This window comes from Leucoraja erinacea, chromosome 1 (genome assembly GCF_028641065.1).
Source record: "Leucoraja erinacea ecotype New England chromosome 1, Leri_hhj_1, whole genome shotgun sequence".
Taxonomy (NCBI): domain Eukaryota; kingdom Metazoa; phylum Chordata; class Chondrichthyes; order Rajiformes; family Rajidae; genus Leucoraja; species Leucoraja erinaceus.
The window spans coordinates 36,287,813-36,300,471 of record NC_073377.1 but is presented as its reverse complement, the minus strand read 5'-3'; positions in this window follow the sequence as shown (position 1 = coordinate 36,300,471).

Below are 12,659 nucleotides of genomic sequence, written 5' to 3'. Positions count from 1 at the left end.
CCGATGGTCTGCATACCAAGATACTTAAGGAAGTGGCTCTAGAAATTGTGGATGCATTGGTGATAATTTTCCAATGTTCTAGAGACTCAGGATCAGTTCCCGTGGATTGGAGGGTAGATAATGTTATCCCGCTTCTTAAGAAAGGCGGGAGAGAGAAAACGGAGAATTATAGACCAGTTAGCCTGACATCGGTGGTGGGGAAGATGCTGGGGTCAATTATAAAAGATGAAATAGCGGCAAATTTGGATAGCAGTAACAGGATCGGTCCAAGTCAGCATGGATTTATGAAGTGGAAATCATGCTTGACTAGCCTGGAATTTTTTGAGGATGTAACTAGGAAAATGGACAAGGGAGAGCCAGTGGATGTAGTGCACCTGGACTTTCAGTTAGCATTTGATAAGGTCCCACATAGGAGAGTAGTGGACAAAATTAGGGCACAGTATTGTAGAGTGCTGACATGGATAGAAAATTGGTTGGCAGACAGGAAACAGAGTAGGGATTAACGGGTCCCTTTCAGAATGGCAGGCAGTGACTAGTGGAGTTTACAGTCCTAATGACCTCTGGGAAGAAACTCCTCCTCAACCTCTCCGTTCTCACAGCATGGCAACAGAGGCGTTTGCCTGACCGTAGCAGCTGGAACAGTCCGTTGCAGGGGTGGAAGGGGTCTCCCATGATCTTATTTGCTCTGGAGTTGCACCTTCTGATGTATAAATCCTGCAGGAGGGGCGAGTTAAGTTCCCATAGTGCGTTCGGCCGAACACACTACACTCTGCAGAGCCTTCTTGTCCTGGGCAGAGCAATTCCCAAACCAAATCGTGATCTTTCCGGACAAGATGCTTTCCACAGCCACTGAGTAGAAGCACTGGAGGATCCTCGGAGACACTCTGAATTTACTCAATTGCCTGAGGTGGTAAAGGCGCTGCCTTGCCTTAAACATGAGTACTGCAGCGTGTGATGCCCATGTCATATCCTCAGAGATGTGGACTCCCAGTATTTAAAACAGTTCACCCTATCCACAGTATCCCCATTTATCCTCAATGGAGTGTACGTCCTCGGATGATGTGCCCTCCTAAAGTCCATGATCAGCTGCTTAGTTTTTTTGATGTTCAAGAGGGGGCTGTTATCCCGACACCAGAGTGCTAGATCAGCCACCTCCTCCCGGTAGGCCTTCTCATCGTTGTCTGAGATCAGGCCCACCACCACAGTGTCATCAGCAAACTTGATTATCGAGTTGGAGCTGAACCTAGCCACACAGTCATGTGTGTACAGGAAGTACAATAGGGGGCTGAGGACGCAACCCTGGGGTGATCCTGTGCTCAGGGTGAGGGACTCCGATGTATTTCCCCCCATCTTGACTACCTGGGGCCTGGCGGTGAGAAAGTCCAGGGCCCAGGCACACAGGGGGGTGTTGAGCCCCAATTCCAGTAGCTTCTCGGCCAGTCTGGTGGGGACTATGGTGTTGAAGGCTGAACTGTAGTCTATGAACAGCATCCTCATGTAGCCCCCCTTCTGGCTGTCAAGATGAGAGAGAGCGGTGTACAGAACCTGGGAGACCGCATCGTCCGTGGACCTGTTCGGACGGTATGCGAATTGTAACGGGTCCATGTTGCGAGGGAGGAAGGTACAGATGTGTTTCTTCACCAGCCTCTCAAAGCATTTCATGACTACCGAGGTGAGGGCCACCGGACGGTAGTCATTCAGACAGGCTGGGGAGGCAGTTTTAGGTACCGGTACAATTATGGATCTTTTGAAGCAGGCAGGGACCACGGAATTGGCCAGGGAGAGGTTTGAATATTATAGTGAGCACCGGAGCTAGCTGCGTAGCACAGGACCTGAGTACTCGCCCCAACCTGCCATCGGGGCCTCTATCTATGCCTGACATTATTCTGTAAGTTTCAGTGAGATCCTCCCTCAAACGTCTAACCTCCAGCGAGTAGAGGCCCAGTGCAGTCAAACGCTCATCATATGCTAACCCACTCATTCCTGGAATCATTCTTGTAAATCTCCTCAGGACCCTCTCCAGAGCCAGCACATCCTCAGGTCCCAACCCAGATCTGTCAAGGACCGTGGGGTGGCTGTCTGTGCACCAGTCTCCCCACATTAAACAAAGGTACATACAGGCGTTCTCCAACCCTGGAGACACCCATGGTCAGCCATGACCGAAGGGCGCCTAAGAACGTACAGTTAAAGATGGTTGCTACAGGTAGGCCAAGACTCCATTGTGTACAGGATATCTGCTGCCTAGTAGACCACAAGCTTTGAATAAGCTTTGAGATCTTGATCTTGAAACACCATTTTCCTCAGATAGCTAAGGACTCCACTGGCAACCTAAGTTGAATTTCACATTTGCTCGTTATCTTTGCTGAGAGGGTCCCAAAAAATTGGGAAGTGGTCCACATGTCCCAGAGTCTTTTGAAGGGTTTTTATTTTTAAATAAGGTGAGTATGTGCAATTGCAGCAGATTTCTCTATCCGCATATGCAGCCCGACTTGATGAATGTGTCCAGCATTTTCTGATTTTGTTATTTTGAAACAGGTTCGCATTGGTCTTATAGTAACAAAGAACTGCAGATGTTGGTTTACAAAATAGACACAAAGTGCTAGAGTAACTCAGTAGGCCAGGCAGCATCTGTGGAGAACATGGATAGGTACCTTTCAGGTCAGAATCAGTCTGAAGAAGCATCCTGACAAGAATTGTCACCTGTCCATGTTCTCTACATATGTTGCCTTACCCGCGGAGTTACTCCAGCACTTTGTGTCTTTTTCTCCCATTCGTCTTGTTTGACACCACGACAGTGGGAAACGTGGTGCAGCATTGTATCTGTATGAATTGTATGCAGCATTGCATCAACAAGGATTGAGAAAGGTCTGGCTGATGATGCATCCGAAGTTCATCTCAGTCTGTGGTTAGGTTACAAAACAATTTAACACACTGTAACTGCTCTCATTAAATGCTTTGGCAAAACTCTGCTCTCTGACTCATTAAACACAGCTCCACTCTCTCACTCACTAACTATTCCCACACAACCCTTCACCCTTGCTCTTTAGGTACATAGAAACATAGAAACATAGAAAATAGGTGCAGGAATAGGCCATTTGTCCCTTCGAGCCTGCACCGCCATTCAATATTATCATGGCTGATCATCCAACTCAGTATCTTGTACCTGCCTTCTCTCCATACCCCCTGATCCCTTTAGCCACAAGGGCAACATCTAACTCCCTCTTAAATATAGCCAATGAACTGGCCTCAACTACCTTCTGTGGCAGAGAATTCCAGAGATTCACCACTCTCTGTGTGAAAAATGTTTTTCTCATCTCGGCCCTAAATGATTTCCCCCTTATCCTTAAACTGTGACCCCTTGTTCTGGACTTCCCCAACATTGGGAACAATCTTCCTGCATCTAGCCTGTCCAACTTCTTAAGAATTTTGTAAGTTTCTATAAGATCCCCCCTCAATCTTCTAAAATCTAGCGAGTACAAGCCGAGTCTATCCAGTCTTTCTTCATGTGAAAGTCCTGACATCCCAGAAATCAGTCTGGTGAACCTTCTCTGTACTCCCTCTATGGCAAGAATGTCTTTCCTCAGATTAGGAGACCAAAACTGTATGCAATACTCCAGGTGTGGTCTCACCAAGACCCTGTACAACTGCAGTAGAACCCCCCTGCTCCTATACTCAAATCCTTTTGCTATGAACAACATGGCTCTGTCACTCACTCACATAGAAAGCAGCAACATTCGGCCGCTTGGCCCTTTGAGCCTGCACGGGATCTTCAGGGTGTAATCTCACCAAGGCCCTGTACAGTTGCAACACAGAATGACATCCCTAGTCCTGTACTCATGTTTGCACACAAACCTCCTGGCACACGTCTAACTGGTCTGACACAGACCCTCTTGCTCACTCACTAACAGATCAAGCCCTGCCCGTCTCTCCCTCTCACTCACATTTGGCCCTCTCAATAACTAACCAGTCAGACATCAGTAGAGCCAGGATTTTGCCATAAATACCATGTGCTTTTTCATGCCTTTTTGTTGATTTCACCAGTGACCTGCTCACTTTCCAGTCTGACACCAGCCCAGCCACTTATTCTCCAAGCGATTAGGCACCTCCCCACTTTGTGACTCATTAATCAATCCCTAGAATTAGAATCATAGTCACAGCGTGATAACAGCGTAGAAACAAGCCCTTCGGCCCAACTTGCCCACACCAGCCAACACGTCCCAGCTACACTAGTTCCACCTGCCCATGTTTGGTCCATATCCCTCCAAACCTGTCCTATCCATGTATCTGTCTAACTGTTTCTTAAATGTTGGGATAGTCCCACCTCAACTACCTCCTCTGGCAGCTTGTTTCGTACACCGACCGCCCTTTGTGTGGAAAAAGTTACCCTTCAGATTCCTATTAAATCTTTTCCCCATCACCTTGAACCTGTGTCCTCTGGTTCTCGATTTACCTACTCTGGGCAAGAGACTCTGTGCATCTATCCGATCTATTCCCCTTATAATGTTATACACTTCGATAAGATCACCCCTCAGCTTCCTGCGTCCCAAGGAATAGAGACCCAGCCTACTCAACCTCTCCCTATAGCTCACACCCTCTAGTGCTGGCAACATCCTCATAAATCTTCACCGTACCATTTCCAATTTGACAACAACTTTTCTATAACATGGTGCCCAGAACTGAACACAATACAAGTCAAGTCAAGTCAAGTTTATTCGTCACATACACATACGAGATGTGCAGTGAAATGAAAAGTGGCAATGCTCGCGGACTTTGTGCAAAAAACAAACAAACAAACAAACTACAAACAGAATGGAACAGAATCACATATTCTTTTACATATTACATAGAAACATAGAAACATAGAAATTAGGTGCAGGAGTAGGCCATTCGGCCCTTCGAGCCTGCACCGCCATTTAATATGATCATGGCTGATCATCCAACTCAGTATCCCGTACCTGCCTTCTCTCCATACCCCCTGATCCCCTTAGCCACAAGGGCCACATCTAACTCCCTCTTAAATATAGCCAATGAAGTGGCCTCAACTACCCTCTGTGGCAGAGAGTTCCAGAGATTCACCACTCTCTGCGTGAAAAAAGTTCTTCTCATCTCGGTTTTAAAAGGATTTCCCCTTTATCCTTAAGCTGTGACCCCTTGTCCTGGACTTCCCCAACATCGGGAACAATCTTCCTGCATCTAGCCTGTCCAACCCCTTAAGAATTTTGTAAGTTTCTATAAGATCCCCTCTCAATCTTCTAAATTCTAGAGAGTATAAACCAAGTCTATCCAGTCTTTCTTCATAAGACAGTCCTGACATCCCAGGAATCAGTCTGGTGAACCGTCTCTGCACTCCCTCTATGGCAATAATGTCCTTCCTCAGATTTGGAGACCAAAACTGTACGCAATACTCCAGGTGTGGTCTCACCAAGACCCTGTACAACTGCAGTAGAACCTCTCTGCTCCTATACTCAAATCCTTTTGCAATGAAAGCTAACATACCATTCGCTTTCTTTACTGCCTGCTGCACCTGCATGCCTACCTTCAATGACTGGTGTACCATGACACCCAGGTCTCGCTGCATCTCCCCCTTTCCCAATCGGCCACCATTTAGATAATATTTCCCAATCGGCCACCATTTAGATAATATTTCCCAATCGGCCACCATTTAGATAATATATATTTACATATTGTGGGATGAAGGAAAAAGGAAAAAAAACAGTAGAATGGTGCAGTAAAGTTAATACAGTACAGTAAATACTCGAAATGCGGCCTCACCAACGTCTTATACATAGAAACATAGAAAGATAGAAAATAGTTGGAGGAGGAGGCCATTCGGCCCTTCGAGCCAGCACCGCCATTCATTGTGATCATGGCTGATCGTCCCCTATCAATAATGATCTGCCTTCAAGGGACCCACATTTGACTTTGCTACTCTTTTTCCCTTAACATATCTAAAGAAGCTTTTACTGTCCTTCTTTATATTCCTGGCCAGCTTCCCTTCGTACTTCATCTTTTCAGCCCGTATTGCCCGTTTTGTTTCCTTCTGTTGTCCTATGAAAGTTTCCCAATCCTCTGGCTTCCGGCTACTCTTTGCTGTGTTATACATCTTTTCTTTTAGTTTTATTCTATCCCTAACTTCTCTTGTCAGCCACGGTTGCCTCCTACTCCCCGTAGAATCTTTCTTCCTTTTTGGAATGAAATGATCCTGCGTCTTCCGGATTATGCCCAGAAATTCCTGCCATTGTTGTTCCACCTTCATTCCTGCTAGGATCCCTTTCCAGTCTACTTTGGCCAGCTCCCCTCTCATGCCTTCATAGTCCCCTTTGTTTAACTGCATCACTGCCACTTCCGATTTAACGTTCTCCTTCTCAAATTGCAGATTAAAACTAATCATATTATGATCACTACCTCCAAGCGGTTTGTTTATCTCGAGTTCCCTTATCATATCTGGTTCACTAAACCATAAATCCAGAATTGCCTTTTCTCTGGTCGGCTCCATTACAAACTGCTCTATGAATCCATCTCAGAGGCATTCTACAAACTCTCTTTCTTGGGGTCCTGAACCAACCTGATTTTCCCAGTCTACCTGCATATTGAAATCCCCCATCACCACAGTGGCATTACCTTTGTTACATGTCAGTTTTAACTCCTGCTGCAACTTACACCCTACATCCGGGCTACTATTTGGGGATCTGTAAATAACACCAATTAGTGTCTTCTTGCCTTTACATTTCCTCAACTCAATCCACAGTGACTCTACCTCGTCAGTCCCTATGTCTTCCCTCGCAAGGGACTGAATTCCCTCCCTCACCAGCAGAGCTACCCCCCCTCCTCTGCCCACCTGCCTGTCCTTTCTATAGGATGTATAACCCTGAATATTAAGTTCCCAGGCCCGATCCTCCTGCAGCCATGTCTCAGTAATCCCCACAATGTCATATCTACCAACCTCTAACTGAGCCTCAAGCTCATCTACTTTACTTCTTATACTTTGCGCATTCATATACAATACTTTTAATTCCTTACGCATCTCACCTTTCACATCGATCCCTATTACACTGGGCCATACTCTCCTATCCTTTTGTGAGCTTCCTTTCCCGTTAATTCTGGGATCATTAACCATCCCTTTACTATTTTCCCTTTAACTCCATCCTCGACTATCCCATTTGACACCCCACCACCCTTATTCAGTTTAAAACCACCCGTGTAGCAGTGGCAAACCTGCCTGCCGGAATGTTGGTTCCCCCACCTGTTAAGATGCAATCCGTCCCTTTTGTACAGTTCCCCCTTACTGCAAAACAGATCCCAGTGATCTAAGAATCTAAATCCCTGCCCCCTGCACCAGTTCCTCTGCATACAACTGCAACATGACCTCCCAATACTCAATACTGCTCTCTGCCTCTCTAACTGACCTGGCACCATCTCTCTGTCTCTCACTCACAAACTAACACCCGGTCTCACAAATTCAAAAGTTATAGGAATAGAATTAGGCCATTTGGCCCATCAAGTCTACTCCGCCATTCAATCATGGCTGATCTCTGCCACCTAATGCCATTTTTCTGCCTTCTCCCCATTACCTTCGACACCCATTCTAATCAAGAATTTGCCCATCTATGCCTTACAAATATCCACTGACTTGGCCTCCACAGCCCTCTGTCGTAATGTTCCACAGTAACTATGACTCTGTTCTCAGTTCTCTGGCCACTGGCACTGTTCCTACCTGCTTCAAGCATGGAGTGGTCCAGCCCCTCCTGAAAAAACCTAACCTCGACCCCACCTTGCCAAACTTATGCCTTCCCTTCACCAATACTATCTTGGAAACTTTCCAATCAGGTTTCAGGGCCAACCACAGCACAGAGTCTGCCTTGTTGAAGGTACATAATGACCTACTGCTCCCGTTGACTCCGGCGACTGTGCAATCCTGCTCCTTCTCGACCTCAGCGCAACATTCGATACTGTCGACCACACCATCCTAAATGACCGTCTCTGGTACGGGGTTGGTATTGATGGCACTGCCCTGAGCTGGTTCATCTCCTACCTCAAAGGTAGGAGTTTCTCTACTAACATGGGCAACTCATTCTCCTCCCCAGCTAATCTCTGCTGTGGGGTTCCACAAGGTTCCATCCTTGGCCCCATTCTCTTCTCCCTGTATATGCTCCCCTTAGGCCAAGTAATTCAAAGGCACGGCATTTCCTTCCATTGCTATGCAGACGATACACAACTCTATCTCCCCCGTGAAGCCCAACAACCGATCAAATCTGCTTAACCTTATCTGCTGCCTCAAAGATATAAAGTGTTGGATGGCCCAGAACTTCGTCCAACTAAATGAGAGTAAGTCTGAGTCTGAGGTCATCCTTCTCGGCCCCTCGGACCCAAACAAAACAAATGCAGGCAGCCTTGGAAGCCTTGCCCCACTACTGAAACCTCACATCAAAAACCTTGGCGTGATATTTGACTCAGCATTGAAATTTGACAAACAAGTCAATGCCGCGGTGCAAGCTAGCTTCTTCCAGCTTCGGACGATAGCTAAAATAAAACAATTCCTCCACTTTGATGACCTCGAAAAGATCATCCACACATTTATCTCCTCCCGCCTAGATTGCTGCAACTTCCTCTACACTGGCATCAGCCAATCTTCCCTGTCCCGCCTGTAACTGGTCCCAAACGCCGCAGCGAGACTTCTGCGGGCACCCGAAAAAGGGACCACATCACCCCGATCCTGGCCTCTCTCCACTGGCTCCCTGTGCGGTTCTGAATAAATTTCAAGATCCTTCTTAATGTTTACAAAGCCCTTAACGGGCTTGCCCCCACCTACATCAAAAGTCTGCGTACCTACCACTCCACCTCCAGGTCCCTCTGATCGGCCGACTTGGGCTTACTGAACATCTAGGCATAAGCTTAGGGGCGACCACACCTTTGCGGTTGCAGCTCCTAGACTGTGGAACAGCATCCCCCTTCCCATCGAAACTGCCCCCTCCTTCGACTCCTTTAAGTCGAGACTTAAAACTCATCTTTAGTCTCAAGCCTTTCTTGACGTCCTCTGAGGGAGGGCTATATGCATGTATTTATGTATGTATGAACCACTGTTGTATAACGTTAGTACCTCCACCAATGTAAAGCACTTTGGTCAACGAGAGTTGTTTTTTAAATGTGCTATAGAAATAAATGTGACTTGACTTGACTAAGAAGTTCATCCTCACGTCCTTTCTACTCTTTTACTCTTTCGTTTAATGTTTGTATTGTTATGTAATAATTTCTTGTCCATGATCAGTCATGTTCAGCACTTTGTTGCAACTGTGGTTGTTTTAAAGTGCTCTATAAAAAAAGTTATTATTATTATTATTATTATTATTATTATTATTATTAAAAGAGCGCCTTTTAATCCTGAAGCTATGACCTCTGGTCCTAGACTCTCCCACCAGTGGAAACATCCTTTCCACATCCACTCTATCTATGCCTATCAGCAGGTCTGGCTCCTGCTGTCTGCTCACTCAATAACCGGTCTGGCACAAGCCCATCTCTCAAATCAACTAGATCAACACCACATCTCTCGCTGGCTTGGGAACCAATTGTGTGTCCTCATAACCTGAACAGATTGTACTTCTGCTAACAGCCTATTTTAACATATACAGATTGGTTGCTTGAGAGCAGAGTAAAATATTTCATCATGACCCATCTCAAAAATGTTCATATTACTGTACTGCTATGGAATGCAATAGTTTATATCACCTATTTCTCACACCTATCTCTTACTTAGTCTATGTCTGTAACTATGTAGCAAAGCTCAGAAGCCAATGTGTGCATGAATAAGGTCACAGATGTCAAAGAGAAAAGCGGTGAGTTCATTCATTTTTGTTGATGCAATTAATAGCTAAATATTGGCCAGGGCGCAAGGAGAACGCTCCTGATCTCCGTTGAACAATTCACATTCACTGAAGAATGCAGAAGGGCCCTTAGATCAGAAATCTGGCAACTCATTGAGTACTCGCTCACTGAAATATGTACATAGTATTTGAATGAGACAATCTATAAACACCCAAACATGCATATTTTCACTAAGCCATCAATATATATTTTCCTGGAGATCATTAAAGGATCATATATTTATAATCATGTGGTTTTTTTGTGTATTTAATAAAGAGATCTGAGGGATAGGCTTTTCATACAGGCGGTGGTGAAAATTTGACATAAGCTGCTAGAGAGGTGGCAGAGTGAGGTATTATTACATAGAAACATAGAAAATAGGTGCAGGAGGAGGCCATTCGGCCCTTCGAGCTAGCACCGCCATTCATTGTGATCATGGCTGATCGTCCCCTATCAATAACCTGTGCCTGCCTTCTCCCCATATCCCTTGACTCCACTTGCCCCTAGAGCTCTATCTAACTCTCTCTTAAATCCATCCAGTGACTTGGCCTCCACTGCCCTCTGCGGCAGGGAATTCCATAAATTCACAACTCTCTGGGTGAAAACGTTTTTTCTCACCTCAGTCTTAAATGACCTCCCCTTTATTCTAAGACTGTGGCCTCTGGTTCTGGACTCGCCCCACATTGGGAACATTTTTCCTGCATCTAGCTTGTCCAGTCCTTTTATAATTTTATATGTTTCTATAAGGTACCCCCTCATCCGTCTAAACTCCAGTGAATACAATGTTCCATTCAGAAGGAGTTACAGCATGGCCAGTTAATTGTAAAGTGCGAGTTGATGTGGGGATTGACCAGTGCTTCATGATGTTGGACAATCAGCAACACATCACATTACCATGTGAAAGCAGCGGACATGGCGAAGGACCAATTACACCCTGGTCACTACCTCTTCCTGCCTCATCCACTGGACAACATTTTTAAAAGCTTGAAAGCACATATCACCAAATTCAGGAATAGCTGCTCTCCTGCTTGTCATCAGACTATTGAATGAATCTCTCGAAGGTTGTTTAGTTCAGTTTTGAGATACGGCACGGGAACAGACCCTTCAGCCTACAGAGTTCACGCTGACCATCGATCACCCGTTCAAACAGCTCTTTCTCATCCACTCAATGATACTTCATTTACTCCCTATACAATAAGCGGAGTTTGCAGAGGCCAAATAACCCCAACAAATCCGCACGTCTTTGGGATGTGGGAGGAAATCAGAGCACCCGAAGGAAACCTACACTGTCACAGGAAAAATGGGCAAACTCCACACAGAGGGCACCCAAGGTCAGGATTGATCCTGGGTCACTGGCGCTGTGAGGCAGCACCTCTACCACCATGTTGCCCACATTAGTAAACATTGGATCAAGACATGCTGGCCATTGAATGGAATTCAGCTGTGATGACTTCTGAACAACTCTACCAGTAGCACCACTGTGCTGCTCGATCTGGATTCCCGATCTTCCAATCTACTTTGTCGTAGACCTTGATCTTTTCTTATCTGCACTTTCTCGATGCTATACCTGCAATTTAGCTGTTGCTATTCTCACTTGTTTATGTTCGCTTTGCAATACCAGGTATATTTATGCATGGTCTGATTGTACTCATAATTGGTGTGGTTTGCCTAGATAGCACACAAATCAAAGTTTCTCATTGTATCCCAGTGCATGTGGAAATAATAAGCTATACCATTGATTTGGGCTTCTAGTGAAGTACTGGTTGTGCAACTCTTGCACAAATGAAACAAGATTGTGCCATATGTCCAGCCACCAATCAAATAAATGTATTAATCTGAACTTATTCCATGATTGCTGACTTTTATGCTATAATAACTCATAATAATTGATACTTTGACAGTACAGGATTTGAAGCACAGGATTTATCACTGGATTTATTAGAAATAGATGTATTCAGCAAAGGTTGGTTGGAATGTATGTCACATTTGGCCAATGAAAAATATACTTATTGAGGACGTTAAAAAGTCAATTCCTAAAATCTTTCAAATACTATCAGCATTTGCTCATTTTATTTTCAGAATTTGAGCATTCAAAGTTTTATATTTTGTCTCAAGCTGGTTATTTTGTATTTTCAGAGGAAACTGTAAACAAATTCATCTGTAGTGTGTTTGTCACAGGGTATGGAATCATGAAACGTTAGAAATACCAAAGGTGTGACACACAATGAAAGATGAAAAGCAGGAGATTGTTGCCATTCACGTCATTGTTGACGGGGCTTGTGTTGCAGAGAATCCAGTCACAAATATTCACCTATTTAGTCTTACGTACACATGAACACATTTTGAATCCCACATTTTAACTTTGACATTCAAAGGTATTTTAGTTAGTTTGCTACCAAAAATTAACTCGCTCAGGCAGATTCACAAGAAGTGGTTTTGTTCTTAATGCATTAAAGAAAAACGCAGACAAAAAGCATCGTCAGCTTGGAAAAGGGAACTTGAAATATGAAACCAACTATGCATGACTGAAATGTCGGAATTTAAAAATGGTAGTTTGCAATTCTTTGAATCCAATAAAATCTTAAACAATTCCAATTTTCAATTGTATTTTCAGGATTATTTTAGTATTTGTTACCAAGCTAAATTTAGAGGTTTTATGGTGAATTAGATATAAATTAATGTAGATTTAAAATATCTTTACCCAGAACCAAACTATTCTACTTTGCCAACTAACATTAAATCAATTATTTACAAATGCTACTAAATAAGGCACTTTCTACATTTAAGGTCATTCATGCAAA